Source organism: Sapajus apella, unplaced genomic scaffold, assembly GCF_009761245.1.
Source record: "Sapajus apella isolate SASKATOON/1434 unplaced genomic scaffold, GSC_monkey_1.0 scaffold5, whole genome shotgun sequence".
NCBI lineage: Eukaryota > Metazoa > Chordata > Mammalia > Primates > Cebidae > Sapajus > Sapajus apella.
This window is the reverse complement of record NW_022436945.1, coordinates 44,315,043-44,340,149: the sequence shown is the minus strand read 5'-3', so window position 1 is coordinate 44,340,149 and position 25,107 is coordinate 44,315,043. Positions and strand designations below refer to the sequence as shown.

Below are 25,107 nucleotides of genomic sequence, written 5' to 3'. Positions count from 1 at the left end.
TAAAACTTTTAGGAATGTAAAAAAGTAGGTCTGGGCCAGGTGTGGTGGCTCATGTCTGTTATCTGAGCACTTTGGGAAGCCGAGACATGAGGATCACTCGAGGTCAGGAGTTTCAAACCAGCCTGGCCAAACTGGTGAAATCCTGTTTCTACTAAAAATAAAAATAAAAATAAATTAGCTGGACTTAATGTCAGGCACTTGTAAACTATTATTTGGAAGGCTATTTGGAAGGCTGAATCAGGAGAATCACTTGAACCCAGGAGGCGGTGGTTACAGTGAGCTGAGATCACACCACTGCACTCCAGCCTGGGCAACAGAGCAAGACTCTGTTTAAAAAAAAAAAAAAGTAGGACTGAGGAGTGAGAAGTATTTTAATCTACATATCTTTTATAAAGCAAAATCTAAAATTTTGAAATGTCATTTGCAGTCATAAATGGTTCATTTTAATAACAAAATAAAAATATGACTAAAATTTCTTACTAGTTTATTTAAAATATATATAGTAAATTCCCTCTGAAAGTTTGAATTTTGACCTTTCTAAATACATAATTTCATTCTGTGTTAAGCAGGAATTCTCATTTTTTATTTAATATCCTGACTTTGCTATTTCTTTTCATCATTTTGTTTAACTCAAAAATCTACCTTTAAACACTAATTTATATAAACAGAACTAATATAACTTTATCCCTGTATGTTTATTTTCAGGTTTTAAAACTATCAAAGAAAAAAATGTAAACTTTGAGATTCTTACATATAAGTCAATGACCTTTCTAAAAGCTTCTGAGAAGTAATGACAAGATAAAGCATTGAAAAACATTTAGATTCTAAACTCTTTCAACTTTAAAATATTAATGTAGTATTTTTTAAAGAGCATTTGACAAATGTTTTTAAATTACATTCCCCTTCTAAGGTGCTATAATGATTATTGATGACTTTTGGCCCTCTTCAAAGGGTAGATAATTCTTCACATCAAAGCTTTAATCTTAATGTTTCAGATACTTTCCCAAAGCTTTTTCTCTTGTTTAACATTTATGGGACACCTGTTATCCTGGAGCAGCTAGAAAATCAGTTCACCTGAAAGACAGGAAATAAATCAATAGAACAGCTACAAATGAAATGGTGGACTCAAAATAGAATAATTAACAATGGTTATTTTAGATATAGTTTTTCCTCTTATTTATGAGCAGATATTTATTCCATAAGTTTTCATCAGGTAATTGCTCCACCGAAAATTATATTTTCATCTGTAAGACATCTTTTGATTAATTGAACATATTTGATTATAGACTATCTTAAATAATGAATCAGTAAATATATATTTGCCCAATAAATATTTGAAGAGATACAAATGTGTACAATTGCGGTACCAAGTGATTAAATCAGAAATAAAGATGAATAAAGTCCAGTCATGCTCTTAAATAATGTGCAGTCTAGTTCTGGAGGTAAGACAGCCACACACAATTATAATAAACAACAAAATACAGTTACTGTGATGAAAAGATAGAAACAAAACTCATGATAGTTCAAAGAGAAATATATATACTTTGGCCCTGGAGTGATCACATAATATTCTTCAGGAAAATGGATTTCAGTTATGGCTTGTGTGCTAAGAATTTTGTTCTTTTAGGCAAATATAAGTAAAACTAGTCTGTGTGGGAAACAAAAATGTTATCGTTTGCAGAAAAAATAAGAGAGTTAACCTTTATTGAACACTTTCAATGAGCAAATGTTTTTTGGGGCCCTATATTAGTTTTCCATTGCTGTATAACAAGTTACCACAAAATTAGTGGCCTAAAACCTACACACACTTGTTAACTCACAATTCTGTAGGTCAAAAATCCAGCTGGGATGACTGGGAGCTTTCTTAGGATGTCACAAGGCTGAAAGAAAAGTGGTGACTAGACTGGTCACTAATATATAGGCTACAGAAAGAATCTGCTTCTAAACTCATTCAGATATCAGCTGAATAAAGTTCTTTGCAGTTTTAGATCTAAAGTTCCTTTTGTCTTGCTGTCTGTCAGCTAGGAATCATTTTCTGTTCCTACAGGCCCACTGGAATTTTTTTTCTTTTGTGTCCTCCTCTAAGTCTGAAGCTGCAACAGGGTGTTGAATTCTTCTGAGGCTTCAAATCTCTGTCGGCCTCTTCTGCTTGACTGTTCTGTTATCAACCAAAGAAAGTTTCTTTTAAGAGTTCATGTGATTAGTTAGGATCATTTGGATACCTCATCCTTTTTAAAAATCTACTGTGCCATAGAACATAACATACTTATCACATTCACAGGTGCTGCTGATTATTAAATGGAATCTTGGGAATTCCCAGAAACTACCCACCACAGACCCTTTATATATATTGTGCCATTTGGAAATTGAGACAGTGTAATAAACTGTGTATTTTCTCACTAACTTTTTAAAAAATAAACGAATAAATGATCTGAGTGCCTCTTAATGGTTTTGAATCCAGACTTGTTAGATGGCAGCATTTAGGTTAATTCCATTGCCTATATAATTAGTAATGCCCACAATTGTGAAAATTATGTAAACCACATTTCATTCAAGTCAAAAATGTTGCATTTATCAAATAGACTGCTTCTAAATTGTGGTTCTGAGCTATTTCTGCAATTAAAAGTTCTTAATAATTATATGCTGACAAAGTGAATTTCTAGGGAGAGATACACCAACAGGCTCAAAAATTGGCACTCCTTTCAGAGGATTCATGAGAGAACTACCAATGCAGCTTCCTAGAGCTCAGATGAACAGAAGTGTGTCTGGAAATTCCCAGAACCACTCATTTACCCACATGGGTGATTCTTATATAAGCATGATACCACGAGACCAGGTCGATTAAAATTTCAAGACCTCTGATGAGCAGAGTAGACTCGGAATTTCCAACAAGACCCTTTTAGCAACAGAGATGTTTCTAGGATAAACTTTATACTACAATACCTATCTGGTCTCATATCAAAGAATAAAATAACTTAAAATGCTAAGAAATAAGTTGAACCAAAGCAGTGAAAGATTTATACACTGAAAAGTACAAAATGTTGCTGAAAAAATTAAACAAGAAACACAATAAATGAAAAGATATTCCACCTTCATTGATTGGAAGACAATATTTTTAGGATGACAATGCTACTCAAAGCAATATACATATTTAATTCAACCTTTATAAAAATTTGAATTTTGTTTCTATTCAGGAAGAGGAAAATAGATCCTAAAATTTATAAAATGTCAAGGTGCCCTAAAAAACCAAAATAATATTAAGAAATAACAGTGTGAAGTCTCACAGTTTCTAATTTCAAAGCTTGTTACAAAGCTAAAGTAATAAAAGCAATTATGGTATTTGCATAACATATAGATCAATGAAAAAGTATAGACATCCCAGAAGTTAATCCTCATATATATGATCAAATGTTTTCTACAGAGGTGCCAAGACCATTCAATGGGAAAAAGAATACTCTTTTAAGCAAATGATATTGGAAAAACTGGATATCCACATGAGGTGGGCTCTTACTTTACCACATACAAAAATTAACTCAAAATGAATCAAAGACCTAAACATGAGACTTAATATGGCAAAATTACTAGAAGAAAGCATGGCAAACACTTCATGATACTGTATTTAGTAATGAGTTGTTAAATATAACACCAAAGTACCAAAATAAAAGTGAAAATAGACAAATTGAACTATATCAAAATTTGAAACTTTTGTGCATCAAAGGACAAAATTAGCAGAGGGAAAGAACAACTTACTGAATGGGAGAAAATATTTGCAAATCAAATATCTGATAACAGGTTATTGTTCAAAATATACAAATAACTCCTAAAATTCAATAACAGTAACAAAACAATCCAATTAAAAATGAGCAATGAATTTGAATAGATGTTTCTTTAAAGAAGATATACAAATGGCCAAGAAACACATTAGTATATTCTCAGTATAACCAATTTTTTGAGAAATGCAAACCAAGACCACAATGACTTATCACTTCACACAAATTAGGATTGCCACAATTAAAAAAAAGAAAAGAAAAGAAGTATTGGTGAAGACGTGGAGGAAGTGGAACCCTTGTATGCTATTGGTGGGAATAAAAAAAAATAGTTTAGTAACTATATATACCTCGATGGGGTATATATTCAGAAGAGGAATAGATAGGCCATAATAATAATTCTATTTTTATTTATTTATTTATTTTTTTAGAAATAACTACACTATTTTTAAACAGGCTTGAAGAGATATTTGTATGCTCAAGTTCATAATGCCATATTTTACAATAGTCAAAAGGTAGAAGCAAACAAATTTTCAAGAAAGATGAATGGTAAGCAAAACATAGTGTACACATGTGTATTAGTCAAGGTTCTCTAAAGGGACAGAACTAATAGGATAGATTTTTTTGCAAGAGGAGTTTATTAAGAAATATTGACTCACACAATCACAATGTGAGGTCCCACAACAGGCCATCTGCAAGCTGAGGAGCAAGAAAGCCAGTTTGAGTCCCAAAGCTGAAGAACTTGGAGTCCACTGTTCATGACAGGGGCATCCAGCACAGGAGAAAGATGTAGACCAGAAGACTAAACCAGTCTAGCCTTTCCACGTTCTTTTGCCTGCTTTTATTCTGGCCATGATGCCATCTGATTAAATTGTACCCACCCAAATTGAGGGTGAGACTGCCTTTCCCAGTCAACTGACTCACATGTTAATCTCCTTTGGCAACACCCTCACAGACACAGCCAGGAACAATACTTCGCATCCTTCAATCCAATCAAATTACCTCTCAATATTAACCATCACAACATGCAATAGAATATTATTTATCCTAAAAAAGGAAGGAAATTCATACATATGTGAATATGGATGAACCTTGAGGTCCTCATGCTACTTGAAGTAAGGCAGTCAGGGCAGGACCAAGATGGCTGACTAGAAACAGTGGCAATCAGAGGCTCCCATTCACACACCAAAACAATGTGTGAATCCTGCACCAGCAATCAAGTATCCAGGTTCTGTCATCAGGACTGACTAGGTGGCTGGCATGACCCACAGAGAGGAAGGAAAAGTAGTGTAGTAGGGTGGCCCACCTAAGAGTCACATGGAGAAGCAGAGTCCCCACCCCCTGGCCAAGGGAGGCAGTAGTGAGTGTGCTACCTGGCCTGGAACACCACCTTTTCTCATAGAGCTGTGCAACCCACAGATTGGAAGATTCCACTTGTGAGCCCATATCACGAAGGTCTAGGGTCCCAACCCTGGAGCCATGCAGATTCTCAACAGCCACTCAGCTAGAATCTGCCTAGGTTTATCAAGTTTGGAGGGGACTGGGAAAGGCAGTCATCACCACAGCTGCAGCTGTCTGCCATCTAAGCTAACTGAGCTCTTTGGGGGAAGGGTGGTGGCCAACACTGAGGCTGCTAGACACCTAACAATCTAAGCTCCTAGGGGGCCATGGCAGGGGTAAAACGACAGCCATCTCTATAGCTTCAGGCTATGTTTTTCCCAGGGAACCAGGGAGGCTGGGGGGCTGGTTCCTAAGAGGTATTCCCCACAGGCCAACACACTGGCTGTGGGAGACTACAGCTAGATTGCCTCTTCAGGCTGGACCCTAACCTATTCCTTCTCACTGGGTGGGGCCTCCCTGCACTAACTCCACCAACTTCAGCCAAGGGTTCAGAAGAACTCTGATCTTCCTGGGCCTGGGCCTGTAGGGAAAGGGGTGGCCATAGTCTCCACTGACCAGCAGAATTAGTCTTTCCTATTAGCTTTGAGGAATTTGGTCAGGTCAGATGAGTGAGTTTCACCCAGCACAGTATACTGCAACACCAAGGGACAGCCAAAGTGCTTTGTTAAATATAACCTGTTCCTCATGTCACCAAACTGTGAGAGACCCTCCAACAGGGGTTGCCAGACACTCCCTATACCGGAGTGTTCCCACTGGTATCAGGTCCATGCCTATTGAAGTTAGAGATCCCAGAAGAAGAAGCAGGCATCCATCTTTGCTGTTCTTCAACCACCTCAAGTGACATCTCCAGGCACATGAGTGAACCAGATGAATAGAGCCTGAGGTGAACCTCCAGGAAACCACAGCAGCCCTATAGAAGAGGGAACAGACTATTGAAAAAAACAAACCAACAGAAAACAACAACAAAGCATCAACATAAATGTCCCCACAAAACCCCCATTCAAGGGCTAGCAAGCTCAAAGATCAAAACTAGAATATTGTTAAGATGACCATATTGCTTCAAATAATCTACAGATACAATGCTACGTCTATCAAATTACCAACCAACATAGTTTTTCAAAGAAATAGAAAAAAAATTATTCTGAAATTCATAGGGAACCACCAAAGAGCTTGAAGAGCCAAAGCAATCCTTAGAAAAAAAAAAAAAAAAAAAAAAAAAAAAAAAAAAAAAAAAAAAACTAGAGGCATCACCTTATCTGACTTCAAACTCTACTACAAGGTTACCATTCCCAAAACAGCATGGCACTGGAACAACAGTTGACACATAGCCCAATGAAACAGAATAAAGACCTCTGGAGTAAAGCAACACACCTACAACCAACTCATCTTTGACAAAAATGAAAAAAATAAACAATGGAGAAAGAACACCTTATTCAATAAATGGTGCTAGGAAAACTGGTTACCCATATGCACAAGAATAAAACTGGACCTCCTACCTCTTACCACATACAAAATTAACTCAAAGTTATTTAGAGACTTAAACATAAGACCTCAAACTATAAAAATTCTAGATGTAAATCTAGGAAATATTCTCTTCTAGATAGTGGTCCAGTAAGAACTTATGATGAAACCTTACCCCAAAAAATGCAACAGAATGAAAATAGGTATGCATCTGACAAAGGACAAAGGACTATTATCCAGAATCAGTAAGTAACAAGTGAATCAATAACAAGAACAAGAACAACAAAAAAATTAAAAAGTGAGCAAAAGACACAAACAGACACTTTTAAAAAGAAGACATACAAGTGGCCAAAAAAACAAAAAAATTGTTCAACATCACTAATTATCAGAGAGATGCAAATAAAATCACAAAGAGATACCTTCTCACATTGGTTAAAATAGCTATTATTAAGTTTTCACTGTTGCAAAATAAAGATGTAATCTACCATGAAAAAAAAAAAAAAAGAAGTCAAGAAATAGCAGATGTTGGCAATGCTGCAGAGAAAAGGGCATGCTTATCCGCTGTTCATTCTCCTGTGGAAATCAGTGCATTAGGGTATTCTAGAGGGAGAGAACTAATAGGATAAATGTATATTTAAAGAGAAGTTTATTAAGGAGTAGTGACTCACAAGATGACAAGGTGAGATCCCACAGTTGGCTGTCTGCAAGTTTAGGAGCAAGAAAGCCAGTGTGAATCCCAAAACCTCAGAAGTAGGAAGGCTGACAGTGCGGCCTTCAGTGTGTGGTTGAAGGTTCAACAGTCCCAAAGCTGAAGAACTTGGAGTCCAATATTTGAGGCCAGGAAGCATCCAGTATGAAAGAAAAATGTAGGTTAAAAGGCTGAGCCAGTTTCCTCTTTCCATGTTTTTCTGCCTGCTTTATTTCTGGCCACACTTGCAGCTGATTAGATAGTGTCCACCCAGATTGAGGGAGGGTCTGCTTTTCCCAGTCCACTGATTCACATGTTAATCTCCTTTGGCAACACCCTCACAGATACACCTACGAACAATACCTTTGCATCCTTCAATCCAATCAAGTTGACACTCAATATGAACTATTACAATCAGTTTGGAGATTTTTCAAAGCACTAAGAATAGAACTAGCATTTGATCCAGCAACCCTATTAATGGATATATACCCAAAGTAAAATGCAACCATTCTACCAAAAAGATGCATGCAACCATATGTTCATTGTAACACTATTCTCTAGCAAAAACATAGAATCAATCTGGGATCCCATTGATGGTGGACTGTATAAAGAAAATATGGAATATACACATTTTGGAATGCTATGCTGCCATAAAAACGAAGTCACCTTTTCCAGCACCATGGATGCAACTGGAGGCTGTTATTCTAAGTAAACTAATACAGAAACTGAAAACCATGTATTACTTTTTCACTTATTACTGGGAACTAAATCTTCAGTACACATAGACATAAAGTGTACCCACTGGGTAATCCCAAAGAATGGAGGAATAGAGAGGGGAAGGGCTGAAACACTTTCTATTGGGTACCATGTTCACTATCTAGGTGATAGGATCAATTTAAGCTCAAATGTACCCCCTAAATTTAAAGTCAACTAGAATTTTAAAAATGTATATATATCTCAAAATGTCCCTGATGATGTTTAAATAAATTTTATGTACAATTATGACAATATATGCAAGAGGAAAATAGGGCAAATCAAGAATAAATAAATTATTGGTTTATAAAATAGTCTGGACAATTTTAAGGAAAGTCAAAGTTTAATCATTAAACATTGCCTTCACATGGGTTATTTCTTGGTTTATATACGGTTTACCAATTATTCAAATGTTTATACACATGGTGGCAGATACCTGCGTATTTGGATGCATGATACAGACACTTTTCTGACTCCCCTGGATTGGCAGTGATAACACATTTCGATTTTCTCAGTGAGATTTTGCTAGACGACACCAAAAGACCTATTATTTGAGAGTATGTTAAACCTAAATGTTATGATCCTATTTCTTTGAACAAAAATGGTTGACTCTTGGAATGTATCCTTCTGAACCAAACTGATTTTAATCAAAAGACAGAATTCCTGTATATGTGTATGTGTGCATGTATGTGCAGTTTAGAGATATTAAAATGTTTAAGACAATACTATAATTTATAATTATGTAACATTGGTTTTCTCAAGAAATATAAATTGGAAATTTTGGATTGAGTTCAGAAGACCTATAATTACTCATGTTTCTCTATATACTTTTGTTGTTGTTACAATAAATGTCAACTTTAAAAATCTATTACATTTTTGTGGAAACTTTTATAGTGTTTTGATAATGTCTGTAACAGTTTACAATTTACACACTCAATAGCAGTGTGCAGGGGTTCTCTTTTCTTTACATTCTCACCAACACTTGTTAACTCTGGCCTTTTGTGTAATAGCCATCCTAAACAGGTGTGAGGTAACATTTTATTATGATTTGATTTGCGTTTTCCTAATTATTAGTGATGTTGAACATGTTTTCATATACCTGTTGGCCATGTTTATGTCTTCTTCAGAGGAATGTTAACTTAGGTCCTTTGACCAATTTTTTTAAAAGTTGATTATTTGTTTATTTCTTGCTGTTGAGTTGTATGGGTTCCTTATAAATTCTGGATATTAAACATTGATCAGATATACAATTTGCCAGTACTTTTCTCAATCAGTATGCTCCCTTTTAATTTTGTTGATTGTTTCCTTTGCTGTGCGGAAACTTTTTAATTTGGTGTATTACCACTAGCTTAATTGTGCTTTTATTGCCTGAGCTCTGGTGTGATATCCAAAGAAAGATTGACAAGATCAATAACAAGGAGCTTTTTTCCCTATGTTTTCTTCTAGAAATTTTATGTTATCAAGGCTTATGTTTACATCTTTAATACAGAGTTGACTTTTGTGTACATTGTAAGGTAGCAGTCCAGACATGTCAATATTGCAATATTTTTAGAGATACAAATGAAACTGCCAATTTGCCAATTTGTCATGTCAATTTGGGTATGAGTCAAAAGATCAGCAACAATCCAGAATAGACTGATAAATTCAGAATTTTTTCACAGTTGAATAATATTTAAAATTGTGAAACTGTCAGAATAATATCACTGAGAAAATAAGTTTAGATATAGAGAAAATAAGATAACCAAAAATGAGCCTGGGAACTTCTAATATGGAAGTAGAGGAAAAAAATGAATATTCTAAAACATAAATGGAAAGCAATAAGTAGTAAAATTGACCAGTGAGAAGCTGCTGAGTTTTGTTTAATAAAATAAACTTGGGGGACCAAGATCAGAGTATCAGAATATAATTTACAAAAAAAAAATCATTTCTATCATTTCTTTTAGATTATGGCTTTGTAATTTAGTTTTTAAATAATAAAATTTGTAGGTGATTCCAAATTCATTTCTTCCATTATTTAGAAAGAAGTTTACTTTGACGTCTAAAAGTGTGTAATGTAATGATTATTAGATATTATTTTCATTTGAGCTGAGACATTTGATCCTAACTTCCTCTCCCTAGATAAGTCAGAGTTTGGCTCCATTCTCTGAGCTGATTACTGAGGGCCAGTGAATGGCTCTAATGAATTATAGTGGCAACTCCCCAGTGATTATTGATTTCATTCAAGCTCACTGAACAGAAATAAGTACTTTCTAATTTGTTGTGACATTGAATAGATGTGTTTGTTTATTAGAGGATGTTGTAATGGCAGCATGCCATCTTGTCAGAAGAAAGAGCAACTTTTCTTTTTTGGGACAGAAAGAATATTGAGCAAAGACTGGAAAATTAGAGTTGGCTACAGGAACCCAACAAATGAACATCTATGTAGTTTGAAAATAGGACAGAACAAGAAAATAAAATCCTAGAAGTAGAATGAAATGCCTCTGCTCGAGTTTATTCTCAACTCTGCCACATGAGCTTTGACTTTTTGCAAGTGACCTAACATTTTATTCACAGATTTTTCATCACAGAGATGTGGATGATGACGGAAATGTCAAGGGTCATTTGAGCACACAGTGAAATTGAATGTGAATGTCTCTGAAAAGTTAAAGTGTTACAGAAATAAGAGAAGCCTTAAATTCAGTTTGTTCTGTCTTGTACTGTTAATGGGGCTTGAGTCTGAGTAGCTGTCCCTTTGTCCTTGCTTGCCAGCTCGGTGACGGCTTTGGGTGATCTCTTCTTGGGGTGAAGTGCATGGCAGCCTAAGGTGTCACCCACCCCAGCAGGTATGATTTTGTTAATCCAGCTGACAAATTTCCCAGAAAATAAAAAAAGGCAACTGGTTCCCCAGGAAAAAAAAAAAGAAAAAAGAAAAAAACCCAGAATGTTTGTTTTCATTCCAGAATTTCCACATTATTTGAGTTTTCTGATACTCTGATCTTCTTGGTCCCACAGGTTTACTTTTTTGATCACAACTCAGCAGCTTCTCACTGGTCTATTTTACTACTTATTACTTTCAATTTATACTTTAGGATACCCTTTATTCCCTGCACGTCAGTGCTAGAAGCCCCTGGGCTCATTCTTTGGTCATCTTCTCTACATCTGAACTCATTTTCTCAATGATATTATTCTGTAGTTTCACAGTTTTAAATATTATTCAACTGTCCCAAAGTTCTGAGTTTATTAATCTATTATGGCTTGTTTGTTGAACCCTTGAAACATATCCAAATTGACATGACAAATTGGCAATTTCATTTGTCTAAAAATATTTTAATCTCAACATGTCTGGAACTGAATTTCTCATTTCCCTTCTAATACTACCCTGATAAACACATCTCACGTGATAGTAATTTCATCCTTCACTTGCTCTGTCTCCAAATTTTAAAGTTATATTGTATTTTTGCCTCTCTCTTACACCCAATGTCTTTCCAAAAAACTTTTTCTTTGAATGTATCCAGAATCCACCTTCTTCTTACTGCTTTCAATTCTAGTTCCATAGTGACTGTTAATATTACTTTAGCAGAATTATTGTAAGATATAGTCATAATTCTGAGAAGTATCCCCACTTCAAATTTACCACTCCCCTTTCAGTTTATTCTCAAAGTGGCAGAAGTCATAATTCTTTGGAAACTACCATCAGATAATATAACAGTCATGTATAAAGTTTTTTTACATAGAATAAAAGCCAAAGTCCTCAGAATGGTCTCAGAAGGCCTGCAGGATTTTTGAGGTTTCCTGCCTTACAATTCCATGAATATCCCAGGACTGCTACAGCTTTAGAGCATTTGCAATGGCCACTCCCTCTGCCTGAAATGCTCTTTATGCTGTTATGTAGATAGTGCTCCTCCTCAAACCCTCTCCGTCTTTATGCAATGTCCCCTTTCCCAATGACCTCTTTAAAAATCATAGTTTGTCACCCTATTTGACCTAGTTTTTCTGGTTCCATTTTTCCCATAACTTATACTATACTTACTTGATTACTCGAATTATTATTTAGCCTAATCTTTCTTTGTTAGAATGTAAACTCCATGAGGGACTCAATCACTGCTTTGTTCATTGTTGCGTAGAAGCCCTCTAAAGTGTCTGGCACATAACAGACATTTTACAACGTGTTAAATAATATTTTCTAAAGAAATTTAACTGTTTAGACTGATAAGTTATCTTTTTAGACTGATATGGAAATTGTTTTCTCTAGGTTTTCATATATGTTATATACATAATGCATATACTATACAACTATACACATAATATATATGTAATACATACACGTATGTATTGTGTTCTTTTATCCTAGTACTTTAAAATTGAATTATTTGTTGTGCCACTAACTTGAGTAAATTAAAATTGACCTATGAACAGTGCACATAGTTATTTACAGAATGAAATTCCAATGCGTGCAAACCCATGTCATATCATTTATTGGAAGACTTATTTTAAAAAATAATTAAATAATAGGAAAAATATTTAAAGAAAGAAATAAGTGCTTGTAAAATAGGAGGAAGTAGTGACATCTGGGACTGAAAATAAAGATATAGAGGGAACAATATTATTAAAATAAAACTAGGTTTTCAAAATTAAAGAAAATGATGCAAAATTGTCATATTTAGTTATTATCTGGATATATTTTTTTCCACACAAAAATTTTTTTATACACTTCTGGCAATAAGTTATGGATGGAGAAGTCATTGTAGTTATACCTGAATAGGAATTCATTCAGAAAAAAAAAAAAAAATTCGACCTAATATGGTTAAAAGGAATAATGATGGACTGAGCTTCTATCTTCTTAACACGATCCACGTTATCATCTACTGTTTCCTTTGGTTGCTTTTTTATTTGATTGCCACATTTGAGATTGGTTCTATTCCACTGTGACTACATGGAATCTATATAGATAGAATGAAAATATTGCTTATTCGTCAGAGGATTTATACTAGTTATCTATTGCTGTATGACAAATTACCCCCAAACATAGCAGTTTACAACAACAAATATTTATAGCCTCATGGGTTCTCTGGGTCAGGAATGTGAGAGCAGTGTAGCTTAGCAGTGCTGGCTCAAAAATCTCTTTAAGATTTAGACTAGAATTACAGACTCATCTGAATGCTTGACTGTGGAGTAGATGCTTTCACTTTCATCAATATGGTTGTGAACAGACCTCGGTTCCTCACCGATGTCAGCCAAAGACTTTAATCTCTTGCCACGCAGGCCTCTCCTTGGACTTCCCAAGTGCCATCAGGACAACGTATCTGGCTTTCCCTAGGATGAGTGACCTGGGTGAGGTGGATGGAGAGAACACTCAAGATTTTAAAAGTGATCTTTTTATAACCTAATCTCAAAAGTGACATTACTTATGCCATATTATATTCATAAGAAAAACATCATAAAATCAAGTCACCTCTCAAGTAGAGGTTATTAGACAAAGACATAGATATCAAAAGGTAGGGATCACTAGAGGCCATCTGGGAGGCTGTTGACTGTAGTTCAATCTCTAGTCTCTAATCATCCATGCCCTTTCATATGCAAAATACACATCGGTAGGAAAAACAAATGGTTTTTCCTCTGTTCTCACAACACAACAATCAACACAGAAGACTTCTGTGACTTCTGATCTCCACCAAGAAGTTTGTGGGGGTTTCTACCACCAACAAATAATCACTTCTGCAGAGGATACCAGCTAGATATGCTCTAATTCACCTGACACTATCTACCTGGGGATAGCATCAGTCTCATAATGTCAGAGGCTTTTGAACCAGAGCAACTTCATCTTAAATAGGGACTGGGTAAAATGAGGCTGAGACCTACTGGGTTGGACTTCCAGAATATTATCCTAAGCATTCTAAGTAACAGGATGAGGTAGGAGGTCAGCACAAGATACAGGTCATGAAGACCTTGGTGATAAAACAAATTGCAGTAAAAAACTGGCCAAAACCCACCAAAATTAAGATAGCTACCAGAGTGACTTCTGGTTGACCTCACTGCTACACTCCCACCAGCATCAGAAAGTTACCCTATATGGTCCAAAAAGGGAAAACATGAAAAATCCACCCCTTGTTTAGCATTTCGTCAAGAAATAACCATAAAAATGGGCAACCAACAGCCCTTGGGGCTGCTCTGTCTATAAAGTAGCCATTCTTTTATTCCTTTACTTCATTAGCAAACTTGCTTTCACTTTATGGACTTGCCCCGAATTCTTTCTTGTGCAAGATCCAAGAACCCTTTCTTAGGGTCTGGTTCAGGCCCCTTTCCAGTAACAATAAGACTGTGCCCCATTTCTACTGTGAGTTGCAAACCCCAGGTTGTTTTACCCGTGCCTCTGACCTACTGACTGTAAATTGAGGTTCTCTCAACTCCTTCCTCAGGTTCAATTAATTTGCTAAATTGGCTCACAAAACTTAAACAACCTTTACTAACACTTACTAGTTTGTTGTAAAGGATATTACCAAGGATATAGATGAAGAGATGCATATGGTGACAAATGGGAGATGGGCCACAGAACATTCATGCCATTTTCAGGAACCTCTGAAAGTATTCAGCTATTTTTATGCTCATCTGAACTCTGTCCTTTTGGGTTTTTATGAAGGATTTATTGATTATATCATTGGCCTTTGGTGAGGTTTAACCTTCAAGCTCTGTTCTCTCCCCAGAGATTGGAGTTGAGGCTGAAAGTCCCAATCCTCTAACCCTGCCTTGGTGTTTCCAGTGACCAGACCCCAACCTGAAGCTACCTAGAGGCTGCCATTATCAGTCAACTTATTAGCATACAAAAATATGCTTCTCATTTAGAAAATTCCAAGGATTTCAGGAGTTGTATGCCAGGAAACTGAGACAAAGCTCAAACGTATATTTCACAATATCATAACACTCATCCTCAATAAGGTCTCCCAAAAGGATTATTACAGAATCTACTCAAAATCTTTCCGAACTTTGACCCTGAGAACTATAAAATAATACATTTGTGTTGTTTTAACCCACTAAATTCATGGTAACTTGTTATAGCAGCAACAGAGAATCAATACAATATGTAGAGAAGTAAAATTTGTCCAATTAATAACTGCATATCAGGAGCCAGGAGATGTATTTATTTGCCCTTGCACCAAAATCTCATTTGGTACAGCAACTGTTAATAGGAGTCAGGTACCTGATCAAATTTATAGTAACCCATTGTCATTCTTCAGGATTCATGTATCTTCTACATAGGATAAATTGGTGGGTTAAAGGGAAATGTAGTATTGAAAACTGCAAAAACTCTCATGTAACAACTCCATCCAAATCCCTGCCCTGAGACTTGACCAAACTTGAGTATGGCTACCAGCAGCTTAACGCCATGCCCTTAGACCAACCCCAGGTTTCCTTAAAATGCCTGCCTGAGAAAGTTCAATGCCTCAATGCCTACAGGAGAATTTACTATTTATTACAGTCAAAACCTGATAATAGGTCGATGGGGTCCTCAGGTCCCTCTTAGAGCAATTACTTTAAGAAGGTTGCAGTTATAAATCCTTCCTCTGACCTTTTGAGAGGTTAATTTTCAACCACTCACAACTGTTTCCCCAAGAACTTAGGGGTTGTCTATTTGAAATGCAGACATTCACAGAGACAGCTGTCCCCTCCAGTTTTTATAAAAAGTTAAGGGCCTAATTTGAAGGTTGGCTTGCTTCAACTTCCCCTCTATCATAAAGCTAAGAGAAGAGAAATGCAAAGTGTGTTTCTCCTCTAGATAGGCGCCAATTGGCAAACCCAGATGCCCTGTTCACATGGACCAATCCCTTCCTTAGAGTCCTTCAATGCCTTTCCCTTAGCACGCCTCCTCATTTAACAGTGAGATCTCACCTCAAAAGATACAAATAAAAATGAAACAATATCTCCTGCCTTTCATTTTGGCAAAGATAAGCCCCATTTACATTGGATTTACTTCCCTTCTATAGTAGCTATCACTGAATAAACCGGGTAAACTAGGCTTTTAACTAGTGTCTGACTATTTCTCTTTGATGGTAGAAATCACCACTCTGCCTTTCCCAAGTTTTTATGATGTCATCAGTCTTTACAAATGGGATATTTGCAAATATCCCTAGAAATGGGATATTGTTTTTATTTTAGCTTATTATATCCATGTACAGAGGTAATTCTTGTGGTTTCTACTTGGTCTTTGCAACAAAATAGCTCTTACTTTATAAGTAGGAATCCAGTGTAGAGAGATGTTAACTGTGTCTATTTCAATTACACATCACACATTCTAGAACTGGAGAAATAACCATAGATTTGGTTCAAGGACCTACTGGGATCAGAACTTCCTCAACCACATTACACTATCTTCTGTGTTGGCTATGTTTAACTACAGTGACTAAGTGACTATATAACTTAGTTTCAGTTCAGATCCAGTGTCTGGTTAAATGTCTTGGTATTCCCCCTTCCTCAATTCACTGTCATTCTGCATAATGGCTGCAGTTCTCTTTAGGAAAGGCAAGGAATAATATTAACACTATAAATATTTGGCAGTGAGTGAAGATTCTTCCTCATGAAGCCTGCGAATCACTTGATTGAAGGAGCTCTGGGTCCATGAATTGGTTGAGATAAGGGAGTTGAATGAACGAGGGACCATGGCTCTTGGCTTTGGTTAATCAAGTCAGAATTCTGTTCACTAGACCTAGAGGTGTCCCATTTATACAGATCAAGCAACACTTTAATTTTTTGCCCATCTATTTTACTCTAGAAATACCATAATCAACTAGCAAACACCAAATGTCTCCACAGTTCAGACTATTCTGATTACTGCTTTCATTCTACTGTCTATTACAATAACTATAATCATCCTGTCTGTGATGATTAACTGCTGCCATTTTGCCCCAGCAAACTGGGATTCTGTTATCCTCAATTCATATAGGTATCCCAGTTAAATGGTAGAAGTTCCTACTCTAAATTCTGACCTACAGAGAAGAGTGACCACAGAGCTCTTGAAGGAAGATAAGGATTTTCTCACAAATTTATTTATTATTGTTGTGGCGAAGGATACATTCTCTAGACTCTCACAGAGATAGATTATGTCAAGATAGATAGAAGAGGCAAAAGACCAGCTACAAAGAAGTAAGACAAAGTACTTATTGGAGTCTTAGCAGTTGCAAATTCTGGAGTCATTTGACTTCTAGCCAAATTGTGTTTCAGAGAGAGGAATTTCTAAAAAGGTAATTACAGAATTTGTTTTGAAAAAATTGTTGGTAGAGCTGGGTATGGTGGCTCAGGACTATAATCCCTACAATTTGAGACTAGTCTGGCCAACATAGTGAAACCTCATCTCTACTAAACATACAACAATTATCCAGATGTAGTGGCACATCCCTGTAATCCCAGGTACTCAGGAGGCTGAGGCAAGAGAATCACTTGAACCTGGGAGATGGAGGTTGCAGTGATCTGAGATCGTACCACTGCACTCACTCCAAAGCAAGACTTTGTTTCAAAAAAAAAAAAAAAAAGAATTACTGGTGGAGATGGCTGGCTTAGTATATGAGCCATAGGATTGGTTGTTGCTATTCAAGAGTTGCAGCACTGCTGAAATTTGAAATTCATCTGTTTTCCAGGATGTTGTGGAAGCAGTGGCTTGGCCCAGTTTAGAAGTTCATGTCAAGTTTCTGTTTTGCAAGATTATAAGCCGTGGAGGTAGATCCCAGAACGACTTCCTGGCTTCGTGTTGGAGCTCTGAATCAGAGTGAATTCATTTTGTATATTGTATTTCACAATTAGTGAGTCTCATGTGATAAAACTTTGTCATTGCAATTTCATAAAACTTTGAATACCTTAATTGATCTATATTATAAAAAAGAAGTTTTGACATTTGACTTAATTGAGTATAGGCCCCTGCAAATCCTTACTGCAGTCAACCAACCAAGCAAACTATTTTGAACCATTATTAGCTTCTCAAGCTAAAAGACTAATTCTGGAATTCAACTGTATGTACTTTCAATCTTAATCTCTTTCCCTTATCATGTATTCCCACACACATTCCCCAGGATATGTTGATAAGTATTTGAAAACCATGCACTTATTTTAGTGTGCAGTATAATTCCTCATGGATTCCATATTGTATCTTAGATCTTTTGGGACCCGATGAAAGCTGAATCTGAGGAAGTATCTAGACACCAAGAGGATGGTAGCAAAAGACCTTGAAGAGAAATCAGCAATATCTTGTAAGGCAACTGCTTCACAGGAATAAGTTACAGTTCAAGGGCAGACTATTCTTATCAGCCAAGATGGAAGGGCTGATTCTACAGGCAAATAAGGCCCAGAAAAAATTTGGTTTTCAAGGTCCCCAGCTTCACTGGAATCTGTTCAGATGTCCTCATCCCAAATTTTAGTTTTGGATTTCTTTCTAATTATTTCTCTAGCTTTATTAAAAATTGTGAATTTAATTTGCAGTATTATTCTAGTCTCCAGGACTAGCTATTGAGTTTTCTTCTCAAAATATCACCTCTACTGACACAGAAGATAAGAATTAGCTTCAGGACACTCATAGATGCTTTCAGGCTCCTTGAGTTGAAATCTGCAAGCCCTGACATTAACATTTTATTTCCATAAATTCTCTGGGGCAGAAACAACCAATTAACTTTGGATGGGAGCAGCAGGCTGTCTGGAGTTACTACTGCCATGATGCCAACTACAATGGGGGAGGTGCAGTCAGGGCAGGGCACTCAATGAGCTGGTGGGAGCCCTGCCCTCTTAGGAGTTGTAGGAGCAGAGCCCCACCCTCCCAGGCACAGCTGCAGCTGCCCAGTTGTGGCTGCAGACCCAGGCATCCCTGTTGTCTTGGGGACATGGGAAGCTCCCTGCCCCTGCAGGCTTAGAAGTGCCTGCTCCCACTGCCTGGCCTTTCCCCACTCCTGATGCCTGCTCTGATTTTGGAGCAAAGTTCAGGCTGAGCTCAGGCACTGTCATGACCTGGCTGGGTGTGCACACTCTTGGGGCAATGTTGACACACCACCCTCCTGCCATCTTAGACCCCTCCAGACTTTGGACACCAACAAGCATTGGAGGGAGACTGAGGTGGGGCTAAGGCCAGTTTGATGTGGGTCTGCAGGCACCACTTGGTATGAACAACCTGGACATTGTGGACTGCAGGTTGATGGAGGCAGGAGGCAGACAGGCTCCTGAGCAGAAAGGGTTGGGTTCCCATGAAGCCAGTGAAGCCTGGGGACTGGGCGTTCACCTCCACAGGCTAGAGTGAGAACTTATGGTGCTTTTTCTGGGCCCACCCATGGCCACCTGTTAATCAATCAGCATGTACTTCCTCCCCTCTGAAGTCCATAAAAACCTCAGACTCAGCCAGATTCTGTCTAGATGATGGAACAATCTGCCTGTGGATAGGAGCTACACACTCTGGATCTTCTTTCCAATGAGGGCTTCACAGATGTCAAGATAACGTCCCTGTGGAAGGGACCTAGCCACTTCAGGTATCCTGAGAACTATTAGGCTGTTCAATGAAACTCCTCTCTACCTTGCGCACCCTCTAGTTGTCTGCATACCTCGTTCTTTCTGGATACGGGACAAGCACTCAGGACCTACCAAATGGCAGGACTAAAAGAGCAATAACACAAACAGGTTTAAGACATGCCACCTTCTCCCCCACACTGCTTATCACATTGCAGGTATGGGCAACAAGAAGGAGAGAACTGTAGCCCTTTGAGGATCCCAGATCTAAGCGCTCCCTGAGCCAGGGCTGTGACACTCTCTTCGGGGTTCTGCAGTTCCTGGTGTCACCAAGCTTCTGAATGCCACTGCGTTCCCCTCATTGAGATGCAAGTGCCTGTAGCAGAAGTCACATGCAGTACATTTTGTACACGGCAGCCTTGCACAGAGCTAGCACCTGTGTCAGCATCTCCTGCCTCACTGCAGGTACCAGTGTACCTAACTGTGTGGTGGCTGTTAGGTACTCCATGCTCACTTGCTTACATGTACTTTGCCTCTCCATGCCTGGCTCACACTTGACAAATGTGAGATCCAGTCCAGTAGCATGAGCTGAGCACAGTCTGCTGTTATAACGAGCCCACTGAGCATGACCAATACTTAGTCGGAACTTGCCACCAGCCACAGAGGTTTCTGACTGGTAAAGTGACACGCTAAGGATTTTGTGATGACTCCACATCACTCTTACTTTCCACTTACATGTTCTATGGTAGAGAATATTTATTAGTCCTTTATTATGCTGCTAATAAAGACATACCTAAGACTGGGTAATTTACAGGAAAAGAGGTTTGACTCACAGTTCCACATAGCAGGGAGGCCTCATAATCATGGTGGAAGGTGAGAAGGAACGAAGTCATGTCTTACATGTTGGTAGGCAAAAAAAGCATGTGCAGGGGAACTCTGCTTTATTAAACAATCAGATCTTGTGAGACTTAACACTATCACAAGAACAGCATGGAGAAAACCACCCCCATGGTTCAATCACCCCACTGGGCCCCTCCCATGACACATGGGAATTAGGGGAGCTACAATTCAAGATGAAATTTGGGTGGGGACAAACCCAAATCATATCACTCCAACGTGGCCCCTCCCAAATCTAATGTCTTCACATTTCAGAACCAGTCCTGCTTTCCCAACAGTCCCCCAAAGTCTTAACTCATTTCAGCATTAACTCAAAAGTCTGCAGTACAAAGTCTTACCTGAGAGAAGGCAAGTCCTTTCTGCCCATGAGCCTGTAAACTCAAAATCAAGTTAATTACTTCCCAAATACAATGGACATAAAGACATTGGGCAAATATACACACTCCAAATGGGAGAAATTGGCCAAAACAAAGGGGCTACAGGCCCCACACAAGTGCAAAATCCAATAGGGCAATCATTAAGATGATTTCCTTTAACTACATGTCTCACATCCAGGTCACATTGATGCAAGAGGTAGGCTCCAACAGCCTTGAGCAGCTTTGCACCTGTGACTTTGCAGGGTATGGCTCTCTTCCTGGCTGCTCTCACAGTCTGGCATCTAGTGTCTGTGACTTTTCCAGGCACACAATGCAAAGTGTCAATAGATGTACAATTCTGGGTTTTGAAGGATGATGATCCTCTTCTCATAGCTCCACCAGTGGGGACTCTGTGTGGGCACTCTAACCCCACATTTCTCTTCCATACTGCTTTAATTTCACCCTTTCATACATCCTTTTCATCATGAAAAGATGAAATTTCATCATGAAAAGAACCATCATGGCCATACCCTTGCAGCAAACTTGCCTTGATATCCAGGCCTTTTCATACATCCTCTGAAATCTAGGTGGAGGTTCCTTAACCTCAATTCTTAACTTCTGTGTACCCACAGTTCTAACACCATGTGTAAGCCACCAAGACCTGGAGCTTGTACCATCTGAAGCAACAGCCAGAGATGTACATTGGCCCCATTTAGCCACAGCTGGAGCTGAAACAGCTGAAGCTGCATAGAACAGGGGAACTCTGTACCCAACCCATGAACTCATTTTCTCCTCCTATGCCTTCAGGCCTGTGATGTTCAAAGTTCCACAGATCTATAGAGGAGGGGCAAAGTGCTGCCAGTCTCTTTACTCCAGTTACTGATAAGTTTCTCATCTCCATCTGATGTGGTTTGGCTGTGTCCCCACCGAAATCTCAACTTGAATTGTATCTCCCACAATTCCCACATGTTGCAGGAGGAACCCAGGGGGAGGTAACTGAACCATGGGATCAGTCTTTCCCATGCTATTCTCATGATGGTGAATAAGTATCATAAGATTTGATGGGGTTTATCAGGGGGTTCTTCTTTGCTTCTTCCTCATTTTCTCTTGCCACCAGCATGTAAGAAGTGCCTTTCACCTCCTGCCATGATTCTGAGGTCTCCCCAGCCACGTGAAGCTGTAAGTCAACCTCCTTTTGTTCCCAGTTTCATGTATATCTTTATCAGCATGGTGAAAATGAACTAATATGCCATCTGAGACCAACTCAGCCTGTACTTTATTGTCCATATCAATATCAACAATTTGATCAAAGCCATTCAACAAGTCTCTACAAAGTTCCAAACTCCCCCACGTATTTCTGTTTTCTGAGCCCTCCAAGTCTCTAGGAAGTTCCAAACTTTTCCACATTTTCTTATCTTCTCCTGAGCTCTCCAGACTGTTTTAACCTCTGCCTGTTACCGAGTTCCAAAGTTGTTTCCACATTTGCAGGTAACTTTACAGCAGTACCCCACTACCTGGCACCAATTTACTGTATTAATTCATTCTCATGATGCTAATAAAGATATACCAAAGACTGGGTAATTTATAAAGGAAAAAGGTTTAATTAACCCACAGTTCCAAATAGATGGAGAAGCCTCACGATCATGGTGTAAGATGAAGGAGGAGCAAAGTCACATCTTACATAGTGTCAGGCAAAGAGAGAGTGTGCAGGAAAACTCCCCTTTACAAAACCATCAGATCTCATAAGACTTATTCACTAGCAGAAGAACAGCATGGGAAAAACTCACCACCATGATTCAATTATCTCCAACCAGTTTCCTCTCATGACATGTGGGAATTATTGAAGCTACAGTTCAAGATGAGATTTGGGTGGATACATAGCCATATCATAACAGAATATATCACCCATTGCCTTATATGCAATTCATTTGAAGTATTTAGTGGTGATAATTTAACTATAGGCCATGCATGCCATGTACTACCAGTCCCCACTTTTCTACTGCAAACATTAACACCAATGCCTTAAACCTAAGCAAGTTTTCATGCATATAATATAGTAAGAGACCTATTATATTTTTATACATGCAATATTGGGAGTTAGTTAAGTGGTCTCTGTAAAGCTACTGACTCTGAGTATGATGTTGGAACTGAAGTCTACAATCAGGCAGTTTGGAAAGAAAGAAGGATTAAAGTAGTGGAAAGCAAGAACATATTAGAACCCAGAAGCATGTGCTGGAACCCATGAGGGCTAATTGAAACTTTGTGCCTGGAACCTTTGGAGTATGAGTATCACTTCTGCCCCCCAAAACTCACACAAGAATTTCTATTGTGTCCCAGTGTAACATGAAAGAAAATTTTGGAAAATAATCTCAGCGTAGTCAGCTTGACAGATTTCAATGCAAAGCCACCATAATATCATTAAATAGTATGTCCTCTCCACTTCTAGGAAAAATAGTTGAAATTTCTCTCCTTTTAGGAACTTCTACCTAAGAATGCAAAACAATATTTGTTTATTCCATGTGTCTGGCACTCAACATATGCAAACTTTAAAATTTTATAATGTATATCCTTAGAAATACATAAATTTGGAATTGTTTTTAATATGTAGCTTTAAAAACTAATATGTGGTTATTTTAGTCACAAGCATTGAAAACTGGTTCTACCTGACTTACGTTGCAAGAAATATTACTTCTCATGAACCTCAACTTTTCCATGAATTCCAAAAGCATCACAAATATTTTGTTTAAATTGTAACACTTTTTAGTATGGCATGTGGTGAGTTTGATATTCAAGAGATTGCAATGCAAAAGGAAAAGTCACATGCACATAGAATTCTAGGAAGCAACAGAGGCTATAATTAAGTAACCTGGCAATGAACAAAAAAATCAGGAAAAGAACTTTCCCAGGATCTGGAATCAGATTCCCAGGATCTGGAATCAGAGTTTTACAATGGTGCTATCAAGATCTCTCAAGGTCTGAAAGAACCGGATGATATCTAGGTTAAGTATCATATGTGAATGAAGTTGGTTTGCATTTTTATTTTTTTATTTCATTTGTATAGCTAGTAATCAATCTTCTAATTATAATTATGTCTTAAATTGAGGTGATTTCAGAGAATTTCTAGACACTGTTTTCATTTCAATAAGAGATATTTCATGAAGTTTCAAAAACATTGGTTATGCAGAATTTCACTTTGTTCTATTACCATTAAGAGATATTCACACTCTTAAATTTAGAATTTTCAGCACCTGCCTTCATGAGCAGGATATAATAAAAACAATATTCTTGTCCTGAAAATACTGGACTGTGCTAAATGGAACTAATATGAGAACAAATTTGAGAAGTTTCCCGAGGGCAAGTCAGAGAAATTAAAGCATTGGGTAGTTAGTTTCAGCACCATCCAGGCTGTATAGGAGGCATTCAAAGATAAAAAAACAAAATGATAAATTGTAAGTTAGAGACCAGGTAAAATGTATGACGTCTAAAACCTATGACGAGATAAGAGCAAATTAGAAAAAGGAGAGTTAATACAGTAAGCTGCTTCTCCAGCGATAAAATTGAAAAAGCTCTTCAAGTATTTTCCACATTCCTTTATCTCCTAGTACATTCATTAACTCAGATCAATAAGGCTTTACTAGAAAACAATCCACATTTAACATTATTTGAAATGATGTGTTTATATATTCTATGCCTGAGAAAATGTTGAAATGTATTGTTTGGGTTTAAATCATGTAGAATCCAAAATGTTTTCATTGAATTGTGCCATCCTTTGTTTTTTTCTTTCTAGAATGAAAGCTACAGATATTGTCATTTAAATAACACTATTTTAAAACAATGTCTTCTGCTTTTCAGGAAATTTTACAAAGTGTAAGAACTTATCTCTAACCTCACTTTTTTGAAGATATAATTAATATTCATTAATTTGAATATATGGTTCTACATTATCACACATATTCTGATAGATATCTTGATAAAATGTATTCAAAATTAGTGGTAACACCAAAATTTAAAATGCTATATTTAAAAAACAATTACTTTAAATGCTATCTGGAAGTAGTTTGACGACTTTTTGAAACTATGGAAATTCATTTTATTAAACTTAAGTTCATACTCATAATACACCAAACCAAATAAAATGTGTAGAATTCAAATAACTTTATATTAAGGTGCTTTGGTTTAATTCACTAGGTCAACTTAAATAAATTTCTTATAATTATTTTATAGTCATATGTCAATATATTCACTAAAATAAATTTGTTTCCACAAATAGCGAAAAGCCCAATTTCAGCCTTGACTTTTCTGAAATTCTCACATTCAGTATTTCAGAATGGTCTGA

At 37.3% G+C, this 25,107-nt stretch overlaps 1 long non-coding RNA gene across 1 annotated transcript; it reads right to left on the bottom strand.

The window, feature by feature from the left end:
- Positions 1–12,130: 12,130 nt before the first annotated feature.
- LOC116546189 lies at positions 12,131–21,433 on the bottom strand. The gene is made up of 3 exons (XR_004266619.1): positions 21,302–21,433; positions 14,788–14,792; positions 12,131–12,142 (listed from the first exon to the last, which is right to left on the bottom strand). It is a non-coding gene; the product is annotated as an uncharacterized LOC116546189 (long non-coding RNA).
- Between the last annotated feature and the right edge of the window lie 3,674 nt (positions 21,434–25,107).